Source organism: Diabrotica virgifera, chromosome 4, assembly GCF_917563875.1.
Source record: "Diabrotica virgifera virgifera chromosome 4, PGI_DIABVI_V3a".
In the NCBI taxonomy this organism is placed as follows: domain Eukaryota; kingdom Metazoa; phylum Arthropoda; class Insecta; order Coleoptera; family Chrysomelidae; genus Diabrotica; species Diabrotica virgifera.
In genome coordinates, this window is record NC_065446.1 from 231,490,936 (window position 1) to 231,506,388 (window position 15,453).

Genomic DNA, 15,453 nt, shown 5'->3' on the forward strand with positions numbered 1-15,453 from the left:
ATCGTTAGGCTTAATATAATAAAATAGGATATATTTATATTATGACAGCGTTTCGTGTTAATACAACGCATGCGTAGTCCATGAAATCATCTGAACTGAGTTCTGAAATCTTTGAACGGCCGAATTCCACCGTTCAAGCATCGTTCAAGTTTAAACTGCCATCGGTTGAACGGGAATTGAGAAAGACGATTTTGACTTTAAACTGACGTTTACTAGAAGTTCAGGTTAAACTGGAGTTGAACTCGATATGAGAAATTGGCCCTTAGTGGAGTCACTGAAGGTGGATATGAGCTATTACCTCCGATTTCGTTCAACCTCCATCGATTTGCATGAAGATTGGTGAGTGGTTAGAGGATACCTCAAGAAACAAAGGTGATATGGTGCCAACTTGCGCTTTTACCCTGGGGGTGGATGCCACCCCTTCTCGAGGTGAAAATTATTTTATTAAAAATAACCCCATAATTAGATAGGGGGACAAATTCTAAGCAAAATTTGTTATGTAAAGTTATTAAAATAAATCAATACTTTTTGAGTTATTAAAGATCAAAAATTTTAATTTTTCATAAGAAAAATTCATGTTTTTAACCGATTTTTCATAGATAACTCAAAAACTATAAGTTTTTACAAAAAAGTTATTATTACAAAAATTGAAGCTAATAAAAAATTAAATAAACTCCTTAAAAACCTCTTAATATTAACTAAAAGTGAGTAATTGAATGCATATTTTTTTCGGCGAGTACCCAAATCTAAGTATTCAAGCTTAAATTTCGGGAAAATTATGCATTTTATAACATAAACTCATTAAACATTTGTAAAATTACTTAGAAATATCTATCAAATGAGATCCCGAACAAGTTATTAGCATTAAAATTTATGCTCCAAAAATTTTTCAAACTTTTAAAAACTTTTCCAAAAACTGTTATCGTTTTTTTTTTTAATAACTCCGTCAATTTTTACGGTATCAGGTTCTACTAAAAAACGCTTGTAAGGTAATTCTAAAAGCTATTAAAACGCGTTAAATTTAATCTTTTAAACCCCTTACTTTTTTAAAAATCAAAGATTAAATGGCCACGGTTACATGGTTCTCGCAGCAAAATCTAAGCTTTACAGAAATGGCAAAACAGGTAGAATATTTTATATAGAAAAAACTAAAATTTAGTGATTTACCATTTTTTACGTATATTGAGTATTTTTATAGTTATTATCAAAAGAAAATGAAAATGACGATAATTTTAAAAATTATGATTTTTTTAAATTATAACTTTTTTTCAAAAATATGCATTTTAAACCAGTGAAAATTGTTAAAATCATTACTGATACTAATAGATAGAAATTTTTGTAAGTATTACTATAAATTTTAATTTTTGTGGAAATTGCGTATGTTTTATTTTTCACTTTTTCCTAAAAAATTCGAAAGGGTTCTCTTAGTTTCATCATAACTTGCTTAATTTTTATGCTATTAACTTCTTCTCGAGCTCATTTGTTAGGTATTCTGAAGTACTTTGATAATTATTGAGTAGGTATGTTTTATAAAATGCATCGTTTTCCCGTTATTTAAGCTTGAATATTAAGATTTGAGTACTCGTCGAGAAAAATATACATTCAATTACCCATAACTTACTTTGAATTAACATTAGTTTAGTACTTTGAGTAAAGAGTATATTCAATTTTTTATTGTCTTTAATTTTGGTAATAATAACTTTTTTGAAAAACCGAATAGTTTTTGAGTTATACGTCAAAAACAGCTTTAAAACATGCATTTTTTTACGAAAAAATAAAATCTTTGATCTTTAATAACTGAAAAAGTATTGATTTATGTTAATAACTTAATATAAAAAATTTTGCTTAGAATTTGATCCTCTATCGATTTGTGATATTATTTTTAATAAAATAATTTTCACTCCAGAAAAGGGGTGGCATCCACCCCTAGGGTAAAAGCGCAAGTTGGCATCATGTCACCTTTGTTCCTTGAGGTATCCTCTAATTACTCACCAATTTTCATGAAAATCGATGAAGGTTCAACGAAAGCCTTCAGTGACTGCACTATCTAATATTTTAGAATTAATGTCCCCTCGTATTGAAAGCATGTAGTGGTTGCCATAGTAACCCTCCGTAACAATCAAACACGGGTTTGTTTACATGTAAAAACAGTGTCAAATCCGTAACAAAGATACCACCGTTGTGTCATCACCATCACTTAAAAGTGTTGAAACAATTTTACTTTAATGATATTATCTTTATTTCATTATTTTCGTGTAAGTACTAATTATGTTTGTTCTTAAAAAAGATGCTAGATTGGAAAGTTTGTTTAGGTACTGAATTTTTTTTAGAAAATGAATATGTAGATAAAAATGTATTAATGTGTGTTAATAGTTTGTGGGTTAATGACTTTATGACTCATTTATATGTATACTTGCAGCAACATTAAAAAAATAGATTTGGATAATGCTTAACTGGTCTACTGTTGTATTTAAGTATTAACCAAGTACATACATACATATTATGTTTCTGTACCTGTATCTTGTTAAATAACTTTTTACTAAATTTATAACTTTTTGGAACATTCTTACACTTTTCAATATATTATTTGGTCAGTTTGATACTCCAACAAATTATTATAATGCCACGGCATACCTACCACTTGATGCTTGAATTTTGAATAAACTCCAACATGTGTGTTTGTGCGTGAGAAGATGGCTTGGAAGCAGATCCTTTATCCACAGATTGTTATTTGTTGTCTACAAACTCCACTCGGTTGTGTACATTATGTTTGAGTTGATATTACAGTACGTACAATAATTGTTTTATCAATAGACACCTAAATTATGTGTGTTTTCCTAATCTCTTTTTGTAAGCCTCTGTCTTATGTGCCGAATCCTCTTAAAGATATCTGCATTGCGTATTCGCATTGCGTATTTCATTTTCTTAGAAACCAAGAAACCATTTTCTTGAACCAAGATTGACTAGATGTACCTCGCTTCTTTCGATCTGGTGGAGACCAGTGAAGCGTCTTTGTTGATCAACTTCCATTCAATATTTCTAATAGGTGGTCAAACCAGATTATTCTTTTAGTCTCTATGCTATTCAAACTCTTCAGGGTAGTTGTTTATTGGTTATTTTTTTACTCTCCTTCTTCTTCAGCCTGTATGCATCCACTCCTGGACAAAGGCCTCCCCATGATTTCTCCATTCTTCCCTCTTTTGTGCCATTCGGTGCAGGTTTCTCCCCATTTTTGCTTTGATGCCGTCGAACCATCGTTTTCGTGGTTTTCCTCTACTACGGCTGTGCTTGCGTGGTCTCTGTTTTACTTTATTGATATGGATACAGTGGCGGATCCAGAAATGTTGTTTGGGGGGGGGGTCATGGGTCTTGAGGGTGATTTAATTACCTTTCTCTGAGACAAGGTAACTTAGTCTTACCAACCCTAGTATACGTGGGTTTACAATTATGGGGGGGGTCATGACCCCTGTGACACTCCCCTGGATCCGCCAGTGTATGGATATTATACAAATAAGTATTTTTAATAACTTTATTATATTATTTTCTAAGATCTACATATTATTTTATAGGCTCTAACAAGCGGCCATCATTATCGTCTGTCTGCTGTCAGCTTAAGCCAGCTATACACTAAAGCTCATGGTCTTAAGCTGCATACAGACTAACACAAATAAACATAAAACTTAGTTCTTAATTACACAATACGCTTTTTCTTTTTTTTTGACAAAAACATTAATATAAGAAAAAGACCTTAATATAATTTGGTTTTTTACATTCACGTGGTTTCTTTTTTATAAGAGGTGAATTTTTATCACTGTCAGAAGGGTATTCACTTATTTTACTATTTGTATCAGTTTCTGAGTCACTTTCAAATATGAACTCTATGTTATTTTCAGTAACTTGATGTCTGTTACCTGAGATGGACAGCTGTTCCTCATTATGACCAACAGGGTTGCCACAGCAATTAGTATTATCTTTGGATTCCTCATTCTGTGCTGTTTCAGTGGAGGTATTTTGTGTTTCTATGACTGTGTTTTCTAATTCATCAGCAGATTCCATCTCAGATGACACACTTACAGCCTCTATATTATTTTCAACATGACACGTAAACTAGAACTAGGAGTATCATCATATAATAAATTTGAAAAATAAAACTCAGAAACTGTAACTGGCAGGTTGGTTTTATTTAATAACTTTATTTTATTTCCTAAGATCTACATAACATTTTATAGGCTCTAACAAGCGGCCATCATTATCGTCTGTCTGCTGTCAGCTTAAGCCAGCTACACACTAAGTCGGCGCACGCAGTGGAGGCGGTTTCCGCTAGCGGGCAACGCTAGCGGGACCCGCTTTTAAACGTTTTCAAAAAGAATGCACGTCTTTAAATGTACACGAACATAGTCAAAGCAGGTCCGCGCGGTCCAACCGCCTCAACCCGCCTGACCGCTTTTGCTAGAATGAGAATTTAGTTTTTCCGCGCGGTTTTAATGTTTACTGCAATGATAATTTAGTTTATTCGCTCTTTTATAATAAGAATTAATAGTTCTCCATGGATTAATTTTATAAATAATTGTACATTATAATAAACAAAAGTAATAAAATCAATCTTATTGAAACCGTAATTTTGTGTTACTTAGGTATTTCTAAAACCATTCCAGTATTAACTATTAACTAAATCAGTACTTGAAAAATAAATTTACAACAAAACTACTTACCTTAATGTTATAACAAGCCTTTCTTCCGGAAGGATAGCCTGCTTATGTAAATTACACCAGTTTTTAATTAAACGATACTCCTTCTTCTTCTTAAAGTGCCTATCCGTTCCGGATGTTGGCGATCATCATGGCTATCTTGACTTTGTCTACCGCAGCGCGGAACAGTTCAGTGGTAGTGGTATTATACCACTTTTGTAAATTTTGAAGCCAGGAAATGCGTCTTCTTCCCGGTCCTCTTTTACCATTTACATACCTTCCCTTGGAGAATCAGTTGGAGAAGGCCGTAACGTTCTTGATTTCTCATTACATGTCCTAGATATTCTAATTTTTTTGTTTTGATGGTTATGAGAAATTCACACTCTTTCCCCATTCTACGCAGGAATTCCACGTTAGTAATTCGGTCAACGCAGGATATGCGTAAGATGCTCCTATAACACCACATTTCGAAAGCTTCGAGCCGATTCATAGATGTAACAGTTAGTGACCAAGCTTCCATTCCGTAGAGCAGAACTGTGAATATATAGCATTTCAACAGACGGTATTTTGTTTTTAATGATATGTCTCGACTGTTGAAAATGGGTCTCATTCTAAAGTATGCTGCTTTCGCTTTTATTATTCGCTGTTTAATTTCTGAGTAGTCCCATTCGCTATTTAAATTCGTACCCAGATATGTATATTCTCAACTCTTTCGATATTCTGTTGGTTGACTGTAAGTTGAGCGTTTAATATTGTTTTTAACGATACTCCACTTTCTCCAAAATATATTTAAAAGTCTCTTGAGTCATTCTCATATACTGGAAGAATCGTTCATTATCTTTTAATTTTTGAAATAGATGATATTCTCCATAAATTAATCTTTCTCGATTAATAGGATGTACATCAACTCTCTTTCTTTTCAGTTTAGTCAAAACAGAATCTAAAGCAATTATATCATCATCGGAAGACGACATTTTGCTACAAGTAGTAGACGCAACTGCCAGATTTGAACGATCTCTCTCGCTTTTACCCGTCTTCACTGTGTTACCATACCCGCGCGAGAGAACCACGCGGTTTGCCCGCTAGCGGAAACCGCTTTCACTATGTGTGCCGCCTAAAGCTCATGGTCTTAAGCTGCATACAGACTAACACAAATAAACGTAAAACTTAATCCTTAATTACACAACAGTCTCCAACGTACAATGTTTCTCGTCTACCTCTCGATGTTTTGTCGTGCCACGTATCCTACCCATTTCCATGTTCCATTTCATTTGCGCAATTATTCCAATTACATCTTTCACCTTCGTCCTGCTTCGTACGTCCTCATTTCGTTATACGTTGCCTCAGAGATACTCCTAACATAGCTCGTTCGATCGCCCTCTGTGTCGATCTCAATCTATTGGTTGATACCTCTGTAAGTGTCATGGTCTCCATTCCATAGGTCATAACTGGTAGTTGTGTTGAACTGTTCTTTAGATTTATTGGTATCTTTTTGTTTTTCAGCACATCACTGAGTCTTCCTACTGCTGCCCAAGTTATTATAGACAGAGAGGCAGCAACGAAAAATCTCTCTGAATTTACTAAGGGCCGGTTGTTCGAACGCTAATCAACAATGATCATTATCAAATAATTAATTACTGTCAATGTCAACTTTAAAAACATAATTAATTACAATTCTGAGACTATAATCAATTAATATAACAATAATTATTAACATAATTAATATTAAATCTCAAAATTGTAATTTATTATGTTTTCAGCAACCCAAACAAAGTTGACATTGACAGTTTTGGTGAGAGTAATTGAATATTTGATAATGATCATTGTTGATTAGCGTTCGAACAACCGGCCCTAAAGCTAGTTTTTTCACAGTTGATTACCGTGATTGTGTAGAGAAACATACTGCGGTCGGTCAAGGGAAATGTAGAACAGGTGGTACTGACAGCTTGTCAAAGTTGCTTACCTAAGGAGGTGATTAAATCCATTTACTAAGGCTGAAAATCAGTACACACATTCTAAATTGAATAAAAATAAAAGTTATTATAATCGGTCAGCTGTATGACGGGACAGAGCCGGTCGGTCGGCCCCAATGAATGTACTTACAGGGTTATTCACTATATCTTGACCCCCTTGTAAACTGCTTTATTTACATAATTAGAAAAAATGTAAAATGCATAAGTTATTCAATTTTCTAATTATGATTTTTTGACATATATATCGTACTAGTGACGTCATCCATCTGGGAGTGATGACGTAATCGACTATTTTTTTAAATGAGAATAGGGGTCGTGTGCTAACTCATTTGAAAGGTTATTCAATCCTCTATGCAGTAATATAAACATTAAGATCATTATTTATACAGGGTGTCCAAAAATTTTTTTGAATTATTAATTAAACAGTTAATTTAATTTAAAAAAAATTTTGGACACACTGTATAAACAATCATGTTAATGTTTATATTACTGAATAGGGAATTGAATAACCTTTCAAATGAGTTAGCACACGACCCCCTTTCTCATTTAAAAAATGGTTGATTACGTCATCACGCCCAGATGGATGACGTCACTAGTACGATATATATGTCAAAAAATCATAATTTAAAAATTGAATAAGTTTTGTATTTTACATTTTTTTCTAATTCTGTAAATAAAGCAGTTTAGAGAGGAGTCAAAGTATAGTGAATAACCCTGTACATTCATTGGGGCCGACCGACCGGCTCTGTCCCGTCATACAGCTGACCGACTATAATAACTTTTATTATTATTCAATTTAGAATGTGTGTACTGATTTTCAGCCTGAGTAAATTGATTGCATTACCTTCGTAGGAAAGCAACTTTGATAACCTATCAGTAACCCCTGTTCTACGTTTCGCTTGACCGACCGCAGTATGTTTCTCTACACAATCACAGTAATTAACTGTGAAATTACTAGCTTAAGAGGATCGGTACGTATTTTCGGCTGCAATGCAATTCAAATGGGGATTCATTTTTTTCGAATCCTGAGAAAACTAATAAGTATTTTTCAAAAATTTAAACGCAGAATGAAAGATTACGTTATTAGCGAGGGCCGAAAGTCCCTGAAAACTTCTATAATGTTAATATTTTAATAAGTTACAGGGGTGAAAAACTAAGAGAAAATGTAGTGTGATTTTTAATTTCAAATATCTCATTCGAAAGAAACTTCTTATATATTCTAAGGGTCTTCGGCCCTCGATAATAATTTAGTCTTTCATTTTGTGTTTAAATCTTTTAAAAGTATTTATTAGTTTTTTCAGGATTCGAAAAAAATGGACACCGTGTCCGTGGAAATCGATCACTCGCTATCTTTGTCATAAAACGCACTCATTTGAATAATATAATGTTATGACAAGACTCAAGACAGTGACAAGTAGAGATGTATCCGACCCGCTATTTTGATATAGCAGTTCATTCTGCTACTGCTTTTTAACGCTTTTACGATGATAATAAAATCAATCAAAGAGTTGTTTATTAAATAGTATTGATAGTGTATTTGAAAAATAATAATTGATTTAAGGCGTACAATTAATAAAAAGTTATTTATTGTTTATATATTATTTATGGAAAATCCAAGTATTTCAAGTCATTAAAGTTCAAATAAGAGTATTATTTTATAAGAGTTTGTTCCGATAACCGTAAATTGGTATGAGTTTAGCTATAAAGTAAAGTGCCCATGGTGGCATAAAATGTAGTAAATGCTAATGCTTCAAGTACGTACTACATTTTTGAAGATTTCACTACACTTAAAAAGCATTTGCTTTTCTCCGTATTATTTGCTAATATTTACCAGCCTACATAGAAGAATGTACGACGCTTTTGAAGTATGTGCTTGTTTAGTAGTATTTTGCTTCAGGTTAAGTGAAGTTGGTGGGTGGACGTCTTCGGCGTAGGTATTGTTTTGTTACAATATGACAGCATTTATGAATGTGTGTCATAGAAAAATTTACAAACTAAGAAGAAGATTCTTAATTTTTGGGTCATTCTTTTATCAAATAAAATTTAATAATTGTGAAGAAGATTAACAAATAACAATTGTTCATTTTTATCCTCGCGTAACTCTTTTGTCGCTTCGGATCTGAGTCACTCATTCTGGGCTTGATGAATTAAGTCATTTCTTGTTGTGTGGGTCCAATCTCTGATGTTTCGGAGCCAAGATTTTTTCTTTCTTCTTTAACCCCTTTTACCTTCGATCTTGCCATTTAATATTACCTGGAGCTGCTCAAATTCCCTATGGCGCATTATGTGTCCTACATATGACGTCTATCTAATTTTGATAGTATTGACCAGATGAGGACGTGTGTTTATTATTTTCAGTAATTTTTCATTCATGGTTCTGCTGGCCCAGCTTATTCTTAACATTCGGCGGTTCATCCACATTTCGAATAAATTCAATTTATTAACGTCATACTGTTTTAATGTCCAGGTCTCGCAACCATATAGTAATAGAGACCACACATTCGCACATAACACTTTAGTGTTCTCAATATTATTGTGACTGATAGCTTGGGGTTACAGAGCATTTTACGCATGTTCATGAAACCAGACCTTGCTATTTCAATGCATCTTATGATTTCTTTTCAGTGGTCTAGTTGAGTATTTAGCTCTCTGCCCAGGTATATGAAGCTTTGGGAACTCTGAAGAATGACTTTAACAGCCTGTGACTTTCTTCTGATAATATGTTCATCCATATCTTAAGTTGGTCTTCTGTTTCCGCTTATAAACTTTTTTCTTTTTCGACTATTTATATAGTATATAAATAATGGTAACCACTGAATATATAACCAGTGAAAACATAATCCGATCATATATACAAGTAAAGGTTATCCAAGAACATTCAAAAACTGAACAAAACTGAAATAGCCATCTCTACGTTTCTAATGACAATGTCACTGTCAACCTAATGTTTACATCTGCAGTTTCCATACCAGTGAGAATTTTACTACACGTAATTTGCCGTGTAAAGACAGAAAAAGTAGGGACAGCCGTAAAATATGTGAGAATTATGTACCCATAGCCTTAAGTATATTCAGAGAAATTTTTCAGCGCTGCCTCTTGGACTATTAGGATTCTTCTAGTTATTTCTGCCGTTTGATTTTGTTTGCCTAGTTTGATCGTGTGACCTATACACTCCGACATTTTCAATCTCACTTCCATCTAAATCAATTGCGATATCTGGATTTGTCATCACTTTTGTTTTATTTAAATTAATGTTTAAACCGATTTTCTCATATGCTTGTTTAAGCTCCCATCACATGTAGATTAGTTCTTCTGTATTGTTGCTTATGAGTGCTATGCCATCGGCAAATTTTAGATGACTTAAAAATCTACCATCAGTTTTAATTCCACGTTGTTCCCAATTTAACGTCTTGAACACAGCTTCTAATGCAAGAGTAAATAATTTTGGAGAGATAGTGTCTCCCTGTCTAACTCCTCTCTCCGTTCTAATTTTGCTTATTTTTAGACCTTCTAATACATTTATTTGCATATTTGCATTGTCGTATACTGGGTTGGGATAAAGTATGGAACCAAGCAAATATCTTTGAAACGAAAAGAACAATATTTATGAAACTTTGCATGCAAGTACAGTGACGCAAAAGGCATCTGTTGCCATATTTTTTGTTACTATTCCTCTTCCGGTTTCACCGGAAATACCCTTAACTTATTTAATTTAAATGGGACACCCTATATATTTTTGCGGATTTTAAAAGAACTTGTTATTTTTAATTCATACATACCAAATTTGGTAGAGAAAATTTGTTAAAAATGTCTGTAGATAATTTTTTATATTAATACAACGTAATAGGAAATAAACGAGTACCATCTATACTGTAGACTAAAATTGTTGTTTACATGCACTGCATGACTTATTTGAATTTAGTATAGTAGGTAAAACTGTTACTGAACTAATTGACAGAAATAAGTTGTATTAAAAATGGTTCATTTAAGTGGAAAAGATCGTATTGAAATATTAATGATAATAGGTTATGGTGAACTTTCATTTTTTGGAAATGAATTTTCCAAATCCATGGATTGGACGTAGAGGATTCATAGAGTGGCTCTCTCGTTCTCCGGACCTCAACCCGTTAGATTTTTTTCTGTGGGTTATCTAAAATTACGTGTTTACGTTAGGCGACCAACATGCTTGCAGGATTTGAGACAAAGAATAATAATTGATGAATGTGAACTAATACGTGGAGAAATCTTGCAAAAAGTGACTCACGAATTTATTTATAGGCTTGCACGTTGTCAGGAGGTAAACAGCAAACATTTTCAACAGTAAGGTGAACAGCAAACATTTTCAACATTTGAAATTATTTTTTTTTATTTTTAATATCATTGGTCTAACGTAAATAAATTAAACTCGAGTATTTGGGTCATCTGATGAGAGGTCATAAATACGCATTACTTCGGAATATAATGCAGGGAAAATAGAAGGAAAACGGAATCCAGGCCGTAGAAGAATGTCATGGTTACGGAATTTAAGAGAGTGGTTTGGCTGCACCACTAATGAACTTTTTAGGTCAGCTGTAAACAAAGTCAGGGTAGCCTTGATGATTTCCAATCTCCGATAGGAGTGGCACAAGAAGAAGAAGAAGAAGAAATAAATTAACCTATTTTTTAACTCTAAAGAGATTTATTTCTTGTTTTAATAGTTTTTCCTTCCAAACTTGGTATGTATGAATTAAAAATAACAAGTTCTTTTAAAATCTGCAAAAATATACAGGGTGTCCCATTTAAAGTAAATAAGTTAAGGGTATTTCCGGTGAAACCGGAAGTGGTGTAGTAACAAAAAATAGGGCATCAGATGCCTTTTGCGTCACTGTACTTGCATGCAAAGTTTCATAAATATTGTTCTTTTCGTTTCAAAGATATTTGCTTGGTTCCATACTTTAGCCCAACTCTGTATATACCGAGTGTCCACTTATATTTTCCCCCATTTTAATTGCCTATAACTTCTAAACGGCTCAAGATAGAAATATGCGGTTTTCGCTGAAATGTTTTATTTTAGTAAAAGTTTTGTCTGAATGGATTGAATTTTTTATTTGGCTTTCAAATACGAAAACAAAAATGGCGGATTTTTGAAAGAAACGTTGTTGATTTTTTTTAAATCGAACACCCAGTATATTTTTTGTAAATTGAAAGAAAGGTCCTTCACCTATCCAGCGATATAAAGTTTTTCAAAATAAGTAGTCAAATCACTGAGTAATTAATTTTTAAAATGAGAGGTGCAACGTGGATATCACATACCTAAATAACATAACTAAGCAAATTGATATTATGTTATGTGATTTCCACATTGCATCTCTCATTTTAAAAATTAATTTCTTACTCATTTGACAACCGATTTTAAAAAATTTTATATCTCTGGATAGGTAAATGACCATTTTTTTCAAGTTACAAATATACAAATATACTGGGTGTTTTAATAAAAAAAGTCAACAACGTTTTTTTTTTCAAAAATCCGCCATTTTTTATTTAAAATCGATATAAAAAATGGTCATTTACCTAAAAACTTGAAAAAGCAGTCATTTACCTATCCAGCGATATAAATTTTTTTAAAATAGGTTGTCAAATGACAGCAATTAATTTTTAAAATGAGAGATGCAATGTGGAAATCACATAACATAATATCAATTTGCTTAGTTATGAAAAAAATATATGTTATTTAGGTATGTGATACCCATGTTGCACCTCTCATTTTAAAAATTAATTACTCAGTGATTTGGCAAACGATTTAAAAAAAAATAAAAAAAAATGAATAACCATTTTCAATTTCGTTGCAAAACGAAAACACAGCCGAACCATATTCTAGTCTAATCAGAGAGTGCCGCAAGCACCCCTACCGGTTTCGAAACTTATTAGTCTCTCATCAGGAGGTACATATGCTGCTCTCCCTGATTCAACCAAAACAAACCCCAGCGTGCAGTCCCGGATTGCAACGAACGAAATGGCATAGATGCCCTAGCGGCAACTGCTAGCAAAAAGACTAAGTTTTCACTCTAATGGCATATAAAACAACATAATGCTATTCTACATCTCACCAGAATGAAAACAATGGGAACCTTCTCTGGTTACACCTCCGAGGCTTCTACAATTTGCAAGCCATACGGATGCTGAGACTAAGGAAGATGAGGGAATTCTACAATTTGAAATTCACGTCCCATCTGCTAAGCGCGGTAAAGTTCCAACGAGAATGGTTCCCTTCATACTCCACACAGAGTAAATGTAAATCAAAAATGAATAAACATTTTCAATTTCGTTGCAAAACGAAAACACAGCCGAACCATATTCGAAAGCAGCATATGTGCCTCCTGATGAGAGACTAATAAGTTTCGAAACCGGTAGGGGTGCTTGCGGCACTCTCTGATTGGACTAGAATATGGTTCGGCTGTGTTTTCGTTTTGCAACGAAATTGAAAATGGTTATTCATTTTTGATTTACATTTACTCTGTGTGGAGTATGAAGGGAACCATTCTCGTTGGAACTTTACCGCGCTGAGCAGATGGGACGTGAATTGCAAATTGTAGAATTCCCTCATCTTCCTTAGTCTCAGCATCCGTATGGCTTGCAAATTGTAGAAGCCTCGGAGGTGTAACCAGAGAAGGTTCCCATTGTTTTCATTCTGGTGGGATGTAGAATAGCATTATGTTGTTTTATATGCCATTAGAGTGAAAACTTAGTCTCTCTGATTTTAAAAAACTTTATATCGCTGGATAGGTAAATGACCTTTCTTCAATTTACAAAAAAATATACTGGGTGTTCCATTAAAAAAAGTCAACAACGTTTTTTTCAAAAATCCGCCATTTTTGTTTTCGTACTTGAAAGCGATATAAAAAATTCAATCCATTCAGACAAAACTTTTACTAAAATAAAACGTTTCAGCGAAAACCGCATATTTCTATCTTGAGCCGTTTAGAAGTTATAGGTAGTTAAAATGGGGTAGTTAAATATAAGTGGACACCCGGTATTTTAGGAGTATTCTATATTTGGAATCAATCTTTGCGTTATTCATTCCTTTTAATACGACCCAGAGTTCTATGGAATCGAATGCCTTATTGTAATCCACAAATACCAATTGAAGAGGTTCGTTGTATTCGTTACACTTTTCGATAAGTGTCCTTATTGTCTATAGGTGTTCTATGGTCTATGGTACTATAACCTTAGCGGAATCCCGCTTGTTCAAGAGGTTGGTAACTATCGAATTTATTTGATAGTCTGTTGGTAATTATTTTGGTAAGCAGTTTTACGGATGTGGTAACAGGCTTATTGGTCTCTAATTTTCAAGTTTGTGTTTTCTCCTTTCTTGTACCTGCGCATCTTGCCAAGAGGTTGGAATAGCACCCCCTAAGGGACACTTGTTCATTAATATTTTAACTGCCTCCAAAATACACTTGAGAGCAAAATACTCGACTCACTTGCAGAATTGTACACGTTAAAAGTGCAGAATTGTACACGTTAAAAATCTCGAATTTCCTAAACCTGTTATCCGATTTGAGTGATTTTTGTAGTATGTTATAGCTTTACTGTTTAAGAAAATCGATGTAATATTATTGTTGATAGACAGATAAAGGTAATTTTATACCGGGTGTAACAATCGTGGTGTGGTTTTTTCTTGAAGTTAGGAACACCCTGTGTAATATTCTAGCATATAAAAAATATTTAAATTAAAACTCAATTATAGCTTTAGGCTTTCTTAACATCTTGTTTTTTGATTCATTCGCTTATTATGCTCGATAATAAAAAAGTGTACTTTTATATTATAAATAATATATGCTATTTGGTCTTAATCAATATCATTCCAAATCTCGAGAGCTACTGTTTCTACCTCTTGTAAGGTTCTAGGAGGTGGCAAACGCTGTCGTAGTCTTCTGCCAATTATGTCCCACAAATGTTCGATCCGGTTAAGATCTGGACTATGCGATGGCCAATGCGAAGCTCGAAGATTTACCTGTTGTAAATATTCGGTTACAGTTCGTGAACGTGAGATCTTGCATCATCGTGCATTAGCAAAAAATTGTTATCAATATAAGGAGCCGATAGCATGGTAGCTAAGTCTTTCGCTATGTAAGATCACTGCTTGAACACACTCATCGCGAGTCAAATTCCTTTTAGCGCATTCCATTTCCACCAATTAACAAAAAAAACTGCGGACTTAATTGAAACTTTAAATAATAAATTTACTAATTTTTACAACAAACCAGACACTTTTTGACTGTTAACCATTTGACATCCATTAAATTGTTAATTTCTCATAGCCTACTTTAGGCTTGTTTATTAAACTAAGCAGAAAATTAGAATTTAAATGATAAAAAACATCGCTATTAACGTATCTAACTTTTTTATTATCCAACATAAGCAAATAAATCAAAAAATAGGATGTTAATAAAGCCTAAGGCTACAATTGAGTTTTAATTTAAATATTTTTTATATGCTAGAATATTCCACAGGGTGTTCCGAACTTTAAGAAAAAAACACAGCATGATTGTTACACTCGGTATAAAATGACCTTTACCTGTCTATCAACAATAATATTACATCGATTTTCTAAAATAATAAGGCTATCAGTCGCGGATACATGGGGGGGTCAAAGGGTCTATAGACCCCCCTATTGTATTTAGTCTATAAGTATTTTTTTTTTGTTATTATTTATTATTTTTTTCTGTCAACTCTAAACTTTAATCCATCAGTAGAACACTAAATTAAACGACAACCGCTTCCAAAGAATTATTGAAAGAAGCAATAAAATC

At 33.3% G+C, this 15,453-nt stretch overlaps 2 protein-coding genes across 3 annotated transcripts in view; one reads left to right on the top strand and one right to left on the bottom strand.

Moving 5' to 3' along the window:
* Positions 1–15,453, bottom strand: part of LOC126883336 (venom serine protease-like) — a 486,705-nt gene that overhangs the window by 125,422 nt on the left and 345,830 nt on the right. The window lies entirely within an intron of this gene.
* Positions 2,130–15,453, top strand: part of LOC126883335 (protein Cep89 homolog) — a 67,167-nt gene continuing 53,843 nt past the window's right edge. The window contains exon 1 of one of the 2 annotated variants that reach the window (XM_050648772.1): positions 2,130–2,255. The gene's annotated coding sequence lies outside the window, so the exon portion shown is untranslated. The remainder of the gene's footprint in view (positions 2,256–15,453) is intronic. The other variant, XM_050648771.1, reaches the window with a different exon arrangement.